This window comes from Alexandromys fortis, unplaced genomic scaffold (genome assembly GCF_014885135.2).
Source record: "Alexandromys fortis isolate MF-2015 unplaced genomic scaffold, M_Fortis_MF-2015_v1.1 scaffold_33, whole genome shotgun sequence".
NCBI lineage: Eukaryota > Metazoa > Chordata > Mammalia > Rodentia > Cricetidae > Alexandromys > Alexandromys fortis.
Window position 1 is genome coordinate 1,263,258 of NW_026067917.1, and position 18,865 is coordinate 1,282,122.

The window sequence follows — 18,865 nt, forward strand, 5'->3', positions numbered from 1 at the left end:
AAAAAAGTGTTTATTAGTGTATATTAATTGTATAAAGTATTGAATTCATTATGGCATCTCCCTATGCACATAAAGTACTGTGGTGGTGTCACCTCCATGATCCTTTCTTATCCACCCTTCTCCATTTCCCTTCTCTGACAGCCTCTGACTTACTGGCATGTAGCCTCTAAACTGTCTATGAGAGTAAACAAGTCTGTGAGACTGGTTCATGTGGCTTAACATAGATATCTCCTTTTCTAGCTACTTCCTAAAAACAACATAATTTTGCTCTTCTTTATCTGCCCAATTATTTTTGCAAGTTGAAGCTATTTAGTCCAAATTGGCTTCAAAGCATGACAAGGTATCTGGGTTACAAGTTTGCCACTGGGCAAACCTGGATATTGGAGCTAATTTCTTTTAAATATACTAACATCTGGACACTTAAAGAAACACCTTTTAAAAGTTCATTGTGTGTGTGTGTGTGTGTGCTTTTTGTAGAAAAGTATTTCCACAAGGTAAAATTAAAAATTTATCTCAATTCACCTGGAGCTTATAACTATTGCTTTTTATTGCTAATCCATCATGCATAAGATTTTTTAGCAGGCCATTGATCTATCTACTGGGCTAGATCTCATCTTAAATTAAGGAATCTAAATTTTCATTTAGACTTATATAGTAGTTGAACTATTTTTATTTCCTATTCTTTCAAAATTTTCCCCGATTTAGACATTACTTATCCAAACTCAATAATACATTAAATTATTTAAGTAGCAAAACAACAACAACAAAAAAAGCCAAGTAGTTGAAGCAAATAATTGAACTAAAATGTTTCCTTGCACGGAAGTCACCAGGAGAACATGGACCACTGAATCAATAAGCATATTATGACTAATATGGGCTCACAGACATTAAAATGATCTGCACCACTTTATGTTATAGCTGTTAGTGTGGTTTTTTTGTTTGATTGTTTTAGGGTTTTGTTGTTGTTGGTGGTTTTTTTTTGGGGGGAGGGGCGGGATTCATGACAGTGGATGTAGGTGTGTCTGACCCTTTCATCTGCTTTTGGGACTCTTTTCTTCCTGTTGGTTTGTCTTATCCAGTCTTGATATGAGGGCTTTTGCCTTTATAATATCTTGTTTCATTGTATTTGGTTCTTGTCTCATGGAGGTCTGCTCTTTTGTGAAGAGAAATAGAGGGGGACTGGATATAGGGCAAAGGTGAGGTAGAGGGAGCCGAGGGAAATAGAGCAAGGGAAACCTGTGGTCAGTATGTGTTGTATGAAACTCTATCTTCAATTAAAAAAACAATACAAATTTTCTTTGTTAAGTAAAAGTGACTTGGTCCTAAAACAGATGGATCCTCGTGGGGAGATGGTTAAGCCAGGATTCTTTCCTTGGCAGACCAGTCCCACATTTACCATGGCAGCTAAGATCACACAGTAATGGGCATTGCTTATTTCTAGGTTATCACAGGGGTTGCCATGAATTTACAGGTTTTTACTATTAGATGCATGACATTATTTTCCTAAACATTATAATCCTACTGGGGGGGGGGGATGAGCAAAAGCCTCTTGAGCAATGCCAATTGTTTCTCTGTGCTAATATAAAGCAATTCATTGGTTCCATATTTAAGTCTGGGTTCAAGTGAGTATTTATTATGCTATGATGAGGCTTCAATAGAAGACTATGATTTTTATTTTATATGTTCTTCGACATTTTTGAGTAGACTGCTACATGTCCTATTGTTCTATTTTTTTTCCTAGCCTAAATTTAGTCACTTCTCTTCTTTGCCACTCAGCAAAAGGCTTTCCTCATCCCACTGATTCAGTCCCACTCCTATGCATATGAATCACAGCTCCATACAGAGTGACTCAGGGCCATGATCCCCACTTCCAGTCTTAGATTTTATTCAAAGAAATCTGATTCCCACAAAGATGATATCCAAAATTAAGCACATTTTCCCTACCGCCTTCTCTCTTTCTTCTTCTTCTTGCTTAGTGGCATCACTTAAATTTTGTGAGAAATATTAACAGATTAATAATGTCAATGAACATATAAGTGAATGCCAAGTCATAAGTGAACGTTAGGCATACTCCTGTGACCTGCTGAGGGAAACTACTTCTTTTGCTTTATGCCAGATTGTTTGCTACAAACTATAGCGAAGTTTCCTTGAACCATGATACAATTTCTCAGATCTGAAACTCTTCATCACTCCATTATTTGGAATTAATCTTGAGTTAATATAATACAAAAACATCTGGGGGGAAAAACCCTACATTTTCAAAATCTGTTTTATGTCATATAAAATGAGTCCAGAGTTAAACGACCCCAGGGTGCAGCAGTGGCCCTGAAAACATCAGCGACTTAGAGTTCTTCCTTTTTACAGACAGGAGCTTTGTCCCCGCATTAAAGTGTCCTAGAGTAAGATTAACCATCAAAGCTCAGCTTCTTCCCGGAAAAATAGAAACAAGGTAAACATGTCTCCTCGTGTTAGAATTTTTAGACGTTGCATTTGTACCTCCCTGGATTAAATTTAAACTATAACAGCTATCTATAAAACACAGTCTTTTAGGGGTTGGAAAGATGGCTCAGCAGTTAGGAACATTCCTCTTGTAAAGAACCTGAAATCAGTTCCCAGTACCCATGTCAGGTGGCACCTGAGTGCCTGTCACTCTAGCTCTGGGGAAATCTGACATCTCCTTCTGTCCTCCACGGGCACATGAACTTGCAAATGCACACCCAAATATGCAACTGAAAATTTAAAAACAAATTATCTTTAAAATAATAGTCTTTAATCTGTGTGTCAGTGTGACCAGCTAAATTTCTGATATATCACAATGTCAATCAAAGAAGAATAAATCCTGGGAAATAACCAGCAGTCTGAGATGCAGTTATGTTTGACTTTAGCATTCACTACATTCTTCATATCATGAAATTGTCTGCAACCCTCTATCAGAATTTCTTTAAATTTGAACTTTGGTATTGTTACAATGACAATATGCTAATTTTTCTTCACATTACACAATTGTAACTGTATGGTAACTGTCTTCATTCTATTCTCTCTTTTGATAAGTGGGACTTCTCAAAACTTCATGCTCAATGTAGCCCTGAATATTACTGGTCTGTAAGTCCCTCATTCAGTACAAATCTTTACTCCTCCATTACACATTTGTCAGGTTCCCCATGAACCATATGGTAACATTTAAATCCCTTAGCATGAGACTAATGACTTCCCACTGTAAATTTGTGAAGATACTCATTTATAGCATTACACTGCACCGAACTGGAAACATTCACATCCATTCCTCCTTTGTGGTATGCCTCTTCTTCCCAAAGCTAGGGAAAATCCCACTTCCCCTGCACTGGTCACTGCTGTTCTCATTTCTCAAAGCACTCATTACAATTTTATTTTCCATGAGATGATTTCTCTATCTTCTAGAACATTTGAATTATTCTTTCTTTCTTCTGCCAGAACAATGTATTTTCAGTACAACTTTATATTCAGATATGTATGTCTTTATCTTGTTGGCTCATGAGTCCCACAAATGAATATTTTTCATATTTGAAAGGTCAACATGCACTGTAGATATTTAAGAAAGGATATCTGATGAATTATTACATGCAATTCTGCACCTTCACATTGTATCCATATACTAAATATTAAGACCTGACAAAAATAATATCTCATTTAGTTTTTATCAGCTTTAACCACAGTGAAGAAGACAACATTGGCTCTAAATAAGCTTTCCAACTTCCTCCTCCTAGACTTGTCATTGTTTATTTTAAATATCCTTAATATCCTAATTAAGAGTCCTAATCAGAGTAAGTGAAACAATATTGTCACTTTAATTGCTTTATTTTGTATACAAAGAAGTCTTAATTAGTTAGATTAGCACTTAATAAAATATATTTCCCAAAGGGAGTCTTATAAATATTGATTTTTAATTGTCTGATCTCTATGTTACTCCAACAGTGGGTTTTTCTTAGAAAGCCTATGTTTATATAGCTGGTTTCCTTCCCTGCCCTTTAGAAAAAAGAGAAAAAAAATCACATAATAGTGCTGGTGTTAAGAAACAGAAATACCACCTGTGTCGGGCTTCCTTGTTTATTGTCAATCAGAGGTAAGGCAAATGTCTACACATAAGTTTTTCTAAAAGCAACATTTGGCCATTTTTAGAATCTTGTTTATGGAACTGAGAGATGTTTAAACATGAACTTAGCTTATTTAATATTAAAAAAATAAAATTTTAATGAATAATCATATGTAAGTATAGAAGAGGCCTGACAATATTTTCTTCCTCTGGCTAAACCAGGAAATGTCGCCATCTTAAGTGAGAATTAATTGATTAGATTTCTATCCATAAGGTGAGGGTAGCACTGAGCTATCTCCAGAAACACGGAGAAACCAATGGGGTAACTAGAACTGTGGCACTGACTGTACCACAAGGAACAACCATCTTAGCTTTGGAGTTAGAGGTACCTGAAAGGTTTATCGACAGACTTTCAGACTACTACAGAGCTTCAGTACTGAAAACAACCTGGTATTGGAATAAGAACAGACAGGAGGGCCAATGGAACTCAATAGAAGATCTGGATATTAATCCACACACCTTCAAACACCTGCATTTTGGCAAAGAAGCAAAAACATCAAATGGCAAAAAGAAAGCATATTTAACAAATGGTGCTGGCATAACTGGATATCAACATGGAGAAGAATGAAACCAGACCCATATCTCTCACCATGCACAAAACTCAAGTCCAAATAGATCAAAGACCTCAATATAAAGCCAGCCACACAGAATGTTATAAAACTGAAAGTGGGAAGTACAATTGAATGCATTGGCACAGGAGACCACTTCCTAAATATAACCTCAGCAGCACAGACACTGTGAGAAAAAAAATTAATAAATGAGACCTCCTGAAACTGAAAAGCTTCTGTAAAGCAAAGGACACAGTCAACAAGACAAAGCAACAGCCTACAGAATTTGAAAAGATCTTCACTAACCCTACATCAGACAGAGGTCTGATCTCCTAAATATACAAAGAGCTGTCTTTGAAATTTCCTGCTTCATGGAAGAGTCTGCTGGATATTATGGGCCTGTAGGCTGAAGATAGATGGTCCAAGGATACAGAAGAACTTTGGGTGACTGTCCAGGCAGAGAGATGTCTCTGTCAATTCTAGAGTTTTGGAAGCTGCTTACAATGCACTTCCTGTTAACATAGGTAATATTATATCCTTCTGGAGTCTTTGGTGGAGTTGAAGAATAGATAGTTATAATTATAGTTTTCCTTAGTTATCATAAAAGATAACGTAAATATAAATATTGTAACTGTAATTCTTGTTTGATACCTGTTTTGTTATATGTAATTTCACTATGTTAAAGTTAAAACTTTCCTTTTTATTTAAATAAAAAAGGGGAGGTGATGTGGGATTTCCCTATGTATGCTGTGAATAACATTGGTTAATAAAGAAACTATCTTGGCCTGTGATAGGGCAAAAGAGTAGAGCTAGGTGGGGAAAACTAAACTGAATTCTGGGATAAGAATGGCAGAGTTTGAAGATACCATGTAGCCTCCAGAGGGGAAAAATGTGAGCTGTCAGCTGGAATCTTGCCAATAGTCCACGAGCCTCATAGTAAAATATAAAATACTGGTAGTGGGTTAATTCTAGATGTAAGAGCTATCTAGCAATACACTTAAGTGATTGGCCAAGCAGTGATCTAATTAATACAGTTTCTGTGTGATTATTTCGGGGCTGAGCAGTCAGGAACAAACAGTCTCCTATTACTTCACACATCTTTGATAGGCTAATGAGTGGCAATTGTTAACAAGAATGTGGAAAAAAAAACAGAATTCCTAAGCATTGCTGGTTGGAAGGCAAAATGTTGCAGTCACTACAGAAAGTGATGTGACAGCTTCCCAAAAATTTAAACATAGAATTACTGTATGATTCTGAAATTCTGCTTCCAAAGTAATTTAAAGAGGTAGTACACAGCATTGTTCTCAATAACCCAAAGAATAAGACAGTATCTTTGATCAATGAGTGGACATACAAAATGTGATAGATAGGTAGGGAGGTAGGTGGGTATGTATGTAGGTAGATAAATAGATGATAGATAGGTAGATAGATAGATAGATAGATAGATAGATAGATAGATAGATAGATAGATAGATAGAGTGAAATATTAAACAACTTTAAAAGGAAGGAAATTCTGACACAATGTAAAATCTCAAGACACAAAACTAAATGAAACAAGCTAGTCACAAAAGAAAAGTTATGATAATTCCATGTGCAGAAGGTCCCAAGAGTACCAATTCGTAGAGACATATAGGAGAGTCATGGTTGTGAAGAGCTGTGGGAGAATTACTTAGTGAGAATGTTTTTTCATTTCTTAAAAAAACACATAAAAAATTTTAGAGTGAGTTATGATAACAGTTGATCCATAATAAGAATCTACTTAATGCCAATAAACATTCTGCATATTTATGTTAAAGATAAGGTGAAAATAATAAGTGATATATTTTAAGCATGAATAAAAAATTAAATTGAAAAAATGTGTTTCTGAAAAATGCAATTTCAAAATGAAGTAAACTCACCACAGATTTGTCAATGAACTCAATGCAGCCTCAGTTCAATCAAAAGTATATGCAGGGAAGCTTTGATCAATGAGTGAGCCCCCGAGAGTAGGTGGGGTTCAGTGCAGTTGAAGATGCACAGAAATAGAATATGGCATTTGAGAAAAAGAACTAAGCTTTGCAGTCTTCACCTCATACTATTGTATATAATATAATGTACCTATTTTTATAATATCTATGTATATAATATATTTAGGGAGCAAGATAAGTCTCTCATAATAATTCAAAAGTTTTAAGATACATATATTTATTTTTCTTACTCAAAAGCAAAGTTATATTTGTGTGAAATTTAACCTAACTTTCATACTAAAAATATTTATTCTTTTAGGACATAAAAATTGCCTACAAATATTAAATGTACGCACATACACACAATAGAAAAATGTGCAAAACTATAAATTATACTTTAACATAGAAAGACTGAAAAATTAGTAATTATAAAAATCATATTGACAGATAATGAAATGACTTAAAATAGTATCAATTTCTCCTTGCTGCCTCATGTATCTCACCAAAATGTGAATAATAGATTTCAATGTAAGGAAAGCTACAGCCAATGTAGAATGCCTATACATACAGCAAGATAGACTTAGGGTTGATTATTGACAACACAGAGGATGGTAATAAAAGACTCACTTATTGAAAAAATCTACAAAAGTCTCAGGAAAGTTGTGCTCAGTACTCTGGAAGAAGAGATAAGGTGTTTGTTTGGTTTGGTTTTTCCTATCAGGCAGTGGAAATGGTGGCCCTGGGAATGTGGAGCACTAATATTGACAAAGGACATTTTATGTATATTGTTGGACTCGAGCATAGGTTTAACCATGGGCAAGACTAAAGAAGCTATGGGGGAAAGTGAAGCACTAAGCAAACACCCTCTGGCTCAGCACCAGCTTGGGGTGACTTTGGGCTTGCAGGATGTCTCACCGCAGCATCTTAGGCTCTTAATGACAGAGTGGCGTTATTATGGCCAAGAAATTAGGTAGCTCTTCCAGTTGTGCTTCAAGCCTGTGTTGGGAAAGCTTGGTTACAACTAGAACATCTGGCTCCACATTGACACTCACTCCTCTCCCACCATTCTAAGAATGCAGTCATGGAGTCCTTGGAAAATGGGTCACAGCTGTGTGCACACCATTCTGACCTCTAAGCTCCTGCCACAGGTATCCACAGCTCGCTACTTTTGTGTGATTCCATGTTGGGTTCCAATATTCTCCATCATTCAGCTAATAATTTTTGTTATATTTACCCTCTGGGGAGGAGAAGAAAAGTACAGAGCATCTTAGCTTGTCCATCTTGTCAATTTGTTGCAAGTGTTACAGCACTTAAGAAATATAACCACCTTGCTGTCTTGCAGGATTCCTGGGAAAAATTGTATTGATCTTAACTTCTGTTTTTCTGTAGTAACACTATTTTTTTAAAACGGTGTCTTCAGTTTTTCTCTACCCTTATATCAAGCAGTTTGGTTGTGATATTTCTTTCCTCTCCTTTCTTTTTTCCTTCCTTTCTTCCTCCCTCCCCCATCTCTCTTTCCTTCTCTCTTTTTTTCTTATTTTAGAATGTGCACATGTGTACATATATGGACTTCCTAGTCCTTATGTGTGCATGTGGAGGCCAGTTTTGATATCAGGCATCTTCCTTTATTGCTTCCCCCCTTTATTTTATTTTTTATTTTTTTCTAGTCAAACTTTTTTACTATACCTGGAGCTTCTTATTTTGGCTAGATCCAGCTACTCTTCCACCCTCCGCTCCCAGATGACTGCTGCCAAGCTGTTTGGCTGTTGTTTTGCTTTGCTTTTTGTTGCTTTTGATTTGTTTTGCTTTGCTTTGACATGGACACTGAGGATCCAAACACAGCTCACAGCCCTTCATCCATTGAGGAGTCTCCCCACAGCTGGTTATGGTGTTTTCAGGTGCATTCGTGTTCTTACTATTACTGCTCTTTCTGTTTACTGAGAAAGCGAATCCGCATCTGTGGTTTGGTGTCTAAATTCATCCTTGGGATTTACCTTTTATTTAATGACTCAAACATTTCTCCTGCTCATTTTCTCTGTTTCTTTCTGGAATTCCAATCACATATGCATTAGAATCGCCAATATTTTCCTACAGCTTGAATTTGTTCTCCTACCCTCGGCTCTCCCCCTCCCTTCCATCTTCCTTTTGCTTTGGTATGGATAATCGGTGATTTCAAGTTCGCTACTTGATTTTCATGTAACAAACTTCCCAACACAACCTTTGAAGAAATTCTTGCATTATATATATTTTTATTTCTTGTATTCCAATTTGGTCCACTTTTGATAGTTTCTTTACATTTGCTGTAGTTATACCCATGATCTCCAGTGTTACCCATCTCTCCCAGCAGGGTCTCTGCATGTACCAGTCATGTATGGCGATAACAGTAAAGTGACCTCTCAGATGACCCTCACTTTGTGACGTGTCTGCATTTGATTCTTGTGTGTGCTGGCCTGATGTGATTGTGTTACTGTCTGCATTCTCATATGTCAAATAATTTTCCCCAAAGCTGGATTTTAATTTCCCTGTGTGCTTAGCTAAAGTGGATGAGTGCACTGTTCTCTCTCACTCTGTTGTGCCCTCTCTGTTTAGAGTTACTCATGTATCCTACATTCAACAGGTTTGAACAATCTGGTGATTTTGATGTGCTATTGCTCAACAAAGTCACCTTGCTTGTTATGCACATCTCTGTGATCCCTTACTTTCAATTCTTCGGTTGACAACCTGGAAATATTCATCCCAAGTTCCAACCATCAGAAACACTGTGACATACCCAGAGAGTGACATACAGAGAGTCTGTGACTCTCTGTAGAATGAAGCCAATGTTAGCATCCTGACCCTATTGTTGATTTAATTAGCCTGCCTTTGATATTTTATTATAGCAATGAAAAGCTGATAATACAGTACATGTTTTACTCTTTCAAAATAAAAAAGGTTTAACACAAAAGACCCATCAGTGAAAAATAAGCTAAAAACAAATATCTCATATCCATTAATATGATAAAAGTTCAAATAGTTGTCTGGTAAATGAATTAACAAGAGATCTTACTTTCTGAAAATGGGACCCTAAGCAATAGTGGAGAGGGTGCCCAAACTGACCTTGCTTTGTAGTGAGATTGATGATTAGCTTAAATGTCACTATAGAAGTTTCATCCAGCAACTGATGGAAGCAGAGGCAGAAAGCCACAGTGGAGCACTTGGCAGAGCTCCCAAAGTTTAGTGAAAGAGTGGGAGGAGTGAGAATATGAGCAAAGAGGTCAAGACCATGATGGGGACACCTGCTGAAACAGTCTACCCGAGCTAAGGGGAGCTCATCACCTCCAACCAGACAGGAAAGGAATCAGCATAAAACCAAACTAGACTTTCTGAATGTGGGTGACAGTTGTATGGCTGGGGCAGACTGTGAGGCCACTGGAAGTGGCACCAGGATTTATCCCACGGCTTGTACTTTTGAGGGGAGAAGCCATTCTCTTTGGATGGATACGTTGCTCAGCCTAGATATAGTAGGGAGGGCCTTGGACAATACCCAAAGCAATGTGCCTTACCCTCTCTGAGGAGTGGATAGGGGTTGCAGGGAAGGTAGAGAGAACGGGAAGAAGAGAGGGTGTGGGAACTGGGATTGGTATATAAAATTAAAAAAAAAAGATAGTTTGTTTTCTATTTTAAAGAATAAAATTAAAAGAAAAAAGAAAAAGGAAATGAGAGTATGTTTTGGTAAAAATCACTCTGAGAGCACCTGGATATATGATTAAAGTTGCTGAAGTATATGTTAGGCACAGATTGTTTCAGATGATTCACTGTCATTTGGTAATGACCACAAATAAAGAAATAAAAAATAAAGTTTTCTGATTACAATAGACACTGTACACATGTTTAAATGAACAAACCAATACATATTTAAAACAAACTTCTAAAACAAAACTGGATTATGTTTATAAGCTATAAAAAAGTATGCACAGCATAGCATTAGTATAAAACAGCAAAGAATCCAAAATAATTATTTGTATGCTTACAGAACTGCACTTTAAAAAAAATGAGAGCATACCCTGGAATGAGTCATAGCAGGCATGGAGCACTAACAATCTTCGGTAGGAAAAGTGCAGTGAGAGAAAGCTCGGAAATATGATTTAGGATCACTTAAAATAGATGTAATATAGCTTCTGGTAAATGTGAGTTGTGGATGTGCTTGTGTCTGATATATATTTTTTTTCTGTGTGCTTTAAATATTTTGCAATTAAACATTTTAAAGGATCTTAGATATTTTAAATTTAATTCTCTCCAAATTTAACTATCCCCATATTAAGCAGTCTGGTCTAACCAGAATTTGTTTGTTTCAAAGCATATTGGATCTGCTATAGATAAGAACTGTCTGTACAAACTATTTTCTCAGTTTGTTAAGAATAAATATGTGAATAAAAAAATCTCATCTTATTGCTATCTGTGTTTCCTATCAGACAGAAAGGTACTAGAAGCCAGTATCAGTCCTTAGCCACTATGAGATTCACTGTCCAGGGCCATCCCTGTGAATATCTGAAATTGGCCCAAGAGTGGCAGGGTGGTAGCTTGAGACTTGTGTTACCTCTTGAGCAATATCTCTAGGTATCTGGAACCCATTTCTAGTTATTGCACCCTGGCAAAACTCAAAAAGATTGTAGTCAATAAAGTCAAGCCCGCTGGCTTTATATTTAAATTATTTTTTTATCGTTTGTTTAAACATCCCATCACAGTATGTGTTCCTAACACGAAGCTTAGGTCCAAGTACATTTCTCATAAGATAAAAAAATTTGAAAATTAATAAGATCCAAGTACTTTTTTTTTTTTTTTGGTTTTTCGAGAGAGGGTTTCTCTGTAGCTTTGGTGCTCGTCCCTGAACTAGCTCTTGTAGACCAGGCTGGCCTCGAACTCACAGAGATCAGCCTGCCTCTGCCTCCCGAGTGCTGGGATTAAAGGCGTGAGCCACCACCGCCCGGCCCAAGTACTGTTTTTGAACATTTTCTTGCACAGGACTCCAAAGACGACTCTAGAACTGAGACAGGTATGCAAGGTCCCTAACATATTTAGTTGTTTCATTTCTTAATCATATAAAAATCTGGCTGGCCTTGAATTAGCTCTGTAGACTAAGATGGCCTTAAACTCACAGAGATCTGCCTTTCTCTGCTTCCCAAGTGCTGGGATTAAAGGCAAGCACCACCACCACCCAGGCTCATATAAACTCTTAATAACTCTGATGACATGTGCATCTATAAATACCCAATTCAATCCTAAACTAGCTGTACACTGATAAATATCTCTTGATATAATTATAGCAATCTCGCATTGCGACAGTTTAATGTCAGATTTCCGAGAAATATAAATTTATTGCTGTGGCTAAAATGAACTCCCACCAAAAACACTATACACAATACTAAGGTGTTTAGAATAGTTGGTGTTTTCAGTTCCAACAACTGAACAAATATGTTTACAAACATGCCATGCTCCTTATACAATTAGCACAAATAAGAACTGAAATAATAAGCAGGGTGAGGAGGGAGAATGTGTTAGAGCAGTCAGGTACAGAGTGGGGTGCAGCCTTCACCCCCTTAATGCTGAAATCACATGAGATACATTACAAACTTCTAAGTAGCCCCAGCACAGTCTCAGGTAAAACAAAAGACCACTACGACAGCTTATGGGACAGACTGAGACTTTTATCAAATCTCACATGCCATTACTTAATGAACACACATGCAAATTTTCTTATAAATATTTTAGTCTTGTTAATATGGGAAAATTAAGGAATTAGCATTCTAATCAGAATAAATTGGTACTGAAATGGAATAAGGAATAATCGAGTTGAAATTAATACCTTCAGTAATTAGGTTTCACCCAAATTACTTGCTAAGATACTGTGTTTAAATTTGAATGATTTTTCTGTTAAATGTGTTCCTAATTCTGAGTCAAGATGACATATTTATGAAACAAAATATTCAGCTAAAATATTACCTAAAATATTTTTGCTCACACCAAATTCCAACACAACACAAATATACCTATACAGAAAAGAGAGAGAGACATCCATTTTGTACAATGATCAGATTATTTAGGAAGTGTTAGGCCTTATCTCTCTCCTCTCTCTGTTTTCCATTTACTGCGTGTAGGAAATGATGCTGAGTACGCCATATTCATATTCTCAAACAGTCTATTTTTATCTGGAAAATTGACTCACACATTAATTTTGAAGGTATTTTATGAGAGGGAAACTAGACTGAGCTCTAAGCACTAAGTGGTTTTGCTTGCTTTTACTGGTTAGTACACAGGACATATTGAGCAGTCTGCCAGCTCTGCTGCTCAAGGTAATAAAACACAGATTACAGCTACTGATTCTTTGTCTCCCGCTCTTTTCCTCACTAGGGAAGACTCTAGGGAAGATGGAAAGTTAATAGGCACCATCTCTCTGATCCAACAGCTTGCCACATGGAAACAAAATGACCTTCTTTCTCTCAAAGACTTTCAGAACCATCCAGCCACCAGAATTTCTGGCAATGATATTTTTGGCCTGTGACAATACCAAGGTTTAATCATTGTAGTATACAGCTCTGTACTAGGGCACTATATGATAGAACACTGGTGTGATTTTCCTGCTATTTTTGGTTATGAAATCCACTTTTTCTGAATTTCTCTTGAGTGATTGTCACTTCTGTACTGCAAAGCTACGCTTACTCATCACTGAGTCAGCAACGGGGAGGTGATTTCAAATAATCGGGGCACACTTGCCTTAGGTTCATCTCAGATATTACATCATTCATTTTTCGGGAAGAGTGTGAACTCATTACCATATGAAAATAGAAGAACTGAGAGGGTTTCTGGTTGCCAAGATGGCAGAGCTAAAATGCATGACCAGCTGTTTTAATTGTAATCTTCATCCATTCTCTCTTTCCTTTATTTCATCTTATTGGAGGAAAGCCATGACACATAAGAATACTGTTTGTAATGTGATTCTTAATTCTGTCACAGGGAGGCACATTTGTCACTAATACTCAATTATCATTTGCTATATAACCTTCTGAATCTCAAGAACCTTGGGTGGATCCCTCCATTTGATTTTTACAGGCATTATAATGCACCTCGCGTTACCTACCCAGAAACCACCACTTAGAAATTCCTAAAAACTTGCCAGGGTCACAGAATTAGAAAAAAAACAAAGAAGTCAAACGCTCTTAGCCATCAGTAGATTAAACTTATGTCAGGTACATCATAAAACTATCCCATATTTAATCCATTTTCTCTATTTGCATATTTATTATTTAATTATCCCTTTATACAAGGTACTATGCCATATCTTGAGTTCACAGAGAAGAAAAAAAGCCAAAATACCTATGTTCAGAAAATTTTTATTTATATAATATTCAGTGATAATCATACACAGATTAATTATAGGGCCCATTTAATAATAAAGAGGAATGAGAGAACCCTTAAATATTTGCTGTACATGTTTAGTCATGACATCTTTTTTTGTATCATAAACTATATATTTCTGATTATATGTATTTTATTTTTGATCCACCTGCCTGATTCAATAATATTTAAGACAAAAAGCAATATTTTCTTTGCCAAGATGAATGGGAAACTCCAACTAAATTATGAGCTCCTGTTCATATTTTTCATAAAAGAATTCATAATTTTTTTCTCAACTGGACAAAAGTGATATTCACTTTTGTGTGAATGAAATGAAACTGTCAAATCATTGTCCTCCCAAAAGTGCTCCTGATTTGATGTTTTGAGTGGGAATGCAGAAACCCAATATATTTGGACACCGCTTCAAAATCACCTTAAATGAGATGTGGCATGTTCCTGTTGGAACAAATCTAACCACTGGTCTTTCTTACGAGCACAAACCCACACATCTTGCCAGACTAAAGAGGTTTCCACAGCCATAAATAATAATTGTTAGGATATGGCAATCTTTAGTATCCTACTATAAGTTTTATTTCTTGAAGAAGAAGGTAGAGGGTAAAAAAAAATAGTTCTTTCTGATGTAAAATACAAGATCAAAGGGAAAAGAAAACCTTTTGGTGACCAGGTGTACTTGCACAGTGTCATTGAATGAGCCTGGTCCAAAACACTGGTTGGTCTATTCGCTGAGGCAGGTAAATAGTAGATAAGCCAGTGTCTCCCTCACTTATCCAGAAAAAACCAATCTGCTGACTCTTGTTTCCAGGTCTACTCCAGATGTGTCACCTCTGGAAAGTTTCTCACTCATCTGTTGGTTATTTCTGTGACCTTTCACTATCTCCGTTTAATCTTACTATCTATGTGCCGTCTTCATTTAAAAATAAATCTGTCACTTACAGCAAATTATTGTGATTTGGATCAATGTTTCCTTGTGAATTAAAAGGCCAAATTCTGTACTTTCACATCCTAAGGAACATCCCTGCTAAAGGCCCACAGCATCTCAAAATGGCTCGACACAGGAGACTAAGCTGTTGGAAAAAAATCAGACATTAGAGCAATGATTCTCTACCTTCCAAATGCTCAGCCCTGTAATACAACTGCATTACATGTTCCTCATGTTGTGATGATCCCCAACCATAAAATTATTTTCTTTACCATTTCATAACTGTAATTTTGCTACTGTTGTGAGTCATGACTTTATGTTTTTATGAGTCGTATCTGTGTTTCCAATGATTTAAATGACTACTGAAAAAGAGCCCTTACACCCTCATATAAGAGTTGTAACCCACAAGTTGAGAACTATAGCTTTGGAGAAACCAAGCATGCATCTGGAAAGGTGGAGAAAGAACTGGTCTTCATTAGACTGGCAGCAAGCTAGTGTTCTGTAGAGAGGCTGAGCCTGGTCTATAGTTAAAACATTTGCGTGCTGTGCAGCGTCACTTTTGATTATTTCTGCTATTGGCGCATTAGAGGGTTGAGCATTAGTCTACTTCACTAAGGCCATGAGCAAGCATGCTTACAGAGCAAGCGAATGAAGAAGGGGGTGGGAGAGTAAAGACTGTAAGATCCAGAGGATCAGGGAGTTTGCTGTGAGATCGTGTCTCAGAGAAACGTCAGAAGCTACACCCGTAGTGCTCACCAATGTGACTGCCTAAACATGAGTTGAAGAAAGACAACAATAGTAGACATGCCAAAGTGGATGGGGGAAAAGATCACAAGACCTACACAAACCTACACGAACCCTACACAAAGAACTACAGAAAATTAAGCAGTTCTGAGAGCAAAAGAAGTAGTCTTCCCTGGGGATGATGACACCAATTGGTTATCCAATACCAAAAGGTCAATCCTGAATATATAGACATACAAGTAATATTATACAGACTGAGCAGGTTATATTTTGGAACACACACATAAGCATATATATTATATATTCATATATATATACATATATATCCATGTAACAATAGTTTTAAAAGGAGGACATGAAAAGGAGAGTTTGAAAAAATGAAAGGAAAGGGTAAAATTATGAAATTAAATATAATCTCAAAAATTAATATATATATGTACATATATGTATATATATATACATATATCAAAAAGTAGAAAGAAGGGACTGGAGAGATGGGCCAGCAGTTACAGTGGTTTTCAACCTGTGGATCATGATCTTTTTGTGGGGAATCGAACAATCCTTTTACAGGAGTCACCTAAGACCTCTGGACAAAATAAATATTTACATCATGATTCATAACAGTAGCAAAATTCCAGTTATGAAGTAGCAAGGAAAATAATTTTATGGTTGGGGGGTCACCACAACATGAGGAACTAACTGTGTTAAAGGGCCACAGCATTAGGAAGGTTGAGAAGCACTAAGTTAAGAGAACTTGCTGCTCTTTCAGATGAGCTGTGTTTGGTTCCAAGCTCTCAAATGGGGGCTCACAGCCATCTATACCCCAGTTCAAGGAGATCTGACGCCCACTTCCGACCTCCACTGGCACCAGGCACAAGGTGATTAACGTATAAGCACGGAGGTAAAGGTATCACACACATCAAATAAGGCCAAACATTTTTTTAAAATATAAGATTTAAGTAGATATCTCATCACAGATTTAAGTAGACATCTCATCACAGAAGATATACAGGCTGTAAGTAAGATTCACGTTACATCTAACCAGAAAAATGTACATGAAAATAATGATGAGCTACTGCAAAAGCAAAAATTAAGAATGCTGACAAAACCAATTGCTGCCAATGGTCTGAGGTAACAGGAACTTTTATTCCTTGTTGGTAGTAATGCAAAGTTGTGTCGCTACTTCAGGACATGCTGCTCTCTTATAGAACCAAATAAGTTTTATCACATGGTTCTACAATCGTATTTTCTGGTATTTACCCAAAGGACAATGATGATATCCGTTTTATTTATAAGTCCCAAAATATCAAAATGTATGTTTCATCAAGTGAAAGGATGAACTCTGGTGTGTTGAGGGGATGGAATAGTATTTAACATTAAAAAAGAGTCACTTTCCAGCCCATGAAAAGATACAGAACCATAGGTGCATATTAATAAAGAAAATTGAGCCAATAGAAAGAGTACACACTGTGTACCAGCTATACAACATTTTGACAAGGAAATGCTATAGAGAAATAAAACCACAATAGTTGCCAAGATTTCTGGTTGCGGGAAATGAGTGAATAAGTAGCTTTTTAGAACAGTGAAACCACTGTGTTGCTTCAGTGGTGCAAACATGGTATTATACCTTTGTCCATTCCTTAGAATAGAGCAAGCATAGACCCTACCATACACCATGGACTTGGACAGGTCTATGGAGATTTACTGATTGCAGAAAATACACTGTTTCTAAGAGATACCAGTATGGTACAAGTTATACATGGAAGGGAGCAGGCCAGTATGTGAAGTAGTGTACTTTCTACTCAATTTTACTATGAAACTAGAACTAACCTAAAAGCAAAATTTGAAGAAAAGTGCATGTTGTTTTGCTCAAGTAGCTCCAGTAAGTAAATCATATATACAAACCCTTTTGAATAGTATATTTCCCATTCCTTCATTATAAGGTTATGAAAACATTAAGATTATATAGTACTTAGTTTTGGGGGAGATTTTTAAACACTTAAATATAAAGTATATTATTCTTCTAAACTCACAAATCATTTGAGAGCTCATCCTATTAATTCTTACCAGACAATTGCAAAATTCAAACAGTACATTTTATCCTCAGGCAGGACTAATTTTTTTCTTGACATTAGGGAAATTAAATTAGAGAACATTTTTCATTCTGAAAATGAGAACTGAAAAGCAAGCTATACAGACAGACTTTCCTTTTAATTTGGTTGACATCAAATCCACTGAACACCCATGTTAAAACTTACAGTCTTTGTATCAGATTACTTCTTCAGGCCAATTGGCTCGATGATAGTTGGGATAATGAATGGAAAACCAATAATACACAAATAAGGCTAAATTATCCTGTAATACATATATCTATAAAGATACTCAGGAAAGACATTTTTGAAAAGATACATTTACTGGGCTTGATGGTACACACTTGCAATTCCTGAAATCAGAAATTCAAGGGAGTAGAATCACTAATTTGAAGCCAGTTTGGGTAATATCCTGCCATAAAATAGCAATAACAAAAAGTGCCAATGGGGAAAAAGATATACTCTCATTCAGTAGGAAAAGTGTTTCATTTGTATTACTCACAGAGGTCAGGATATTAGTAGGGGACCTTGGGGAGCAAGGATCCGAGCTGAGGGAAGAGAGAACACAGTGATTCAAGAAGAGAAAAAGAATAGTGGAAATGAACAGTTAAATGAAGTGGAGGATGGTCAGGCAAATTAGAAAAGAAATCATGGGGAAGGGTAACTTACACTAAAGACCTTCTGAAAAAGTCATAGCAAAATGTACTCTTGCAAAAGCCTCCTAAAATATAAATATACATATATAAAAAAAGTTTGAGTAGAGTTACCTGTAGCAGGGTAACGATGCCCCTACTAGACACCACAGCTAACAAACAAACACCCCAAATTTCAGGGATAAGTTACTTCTACTAAAGTTTTTGTTCATCAAGCTTCAGTGAATTGACAAATAGCACAAGCTGTTGTCTTTGTTATTGGTTATACTACAGAACTTGATGGTAAGATCCTATTGCTGAAGATATGATACACCTGAGTCAAGGATCATGGAGAAATCAAGCTGGTACTCTCCCAGAAGCTTCATCCTTACCCCTAGGTAAGGTACTGTGGTGTAGAGGAGAAGCAGTTTTCCTTAAGGGTGTGGCACCTGGTGGGCCTCTTAA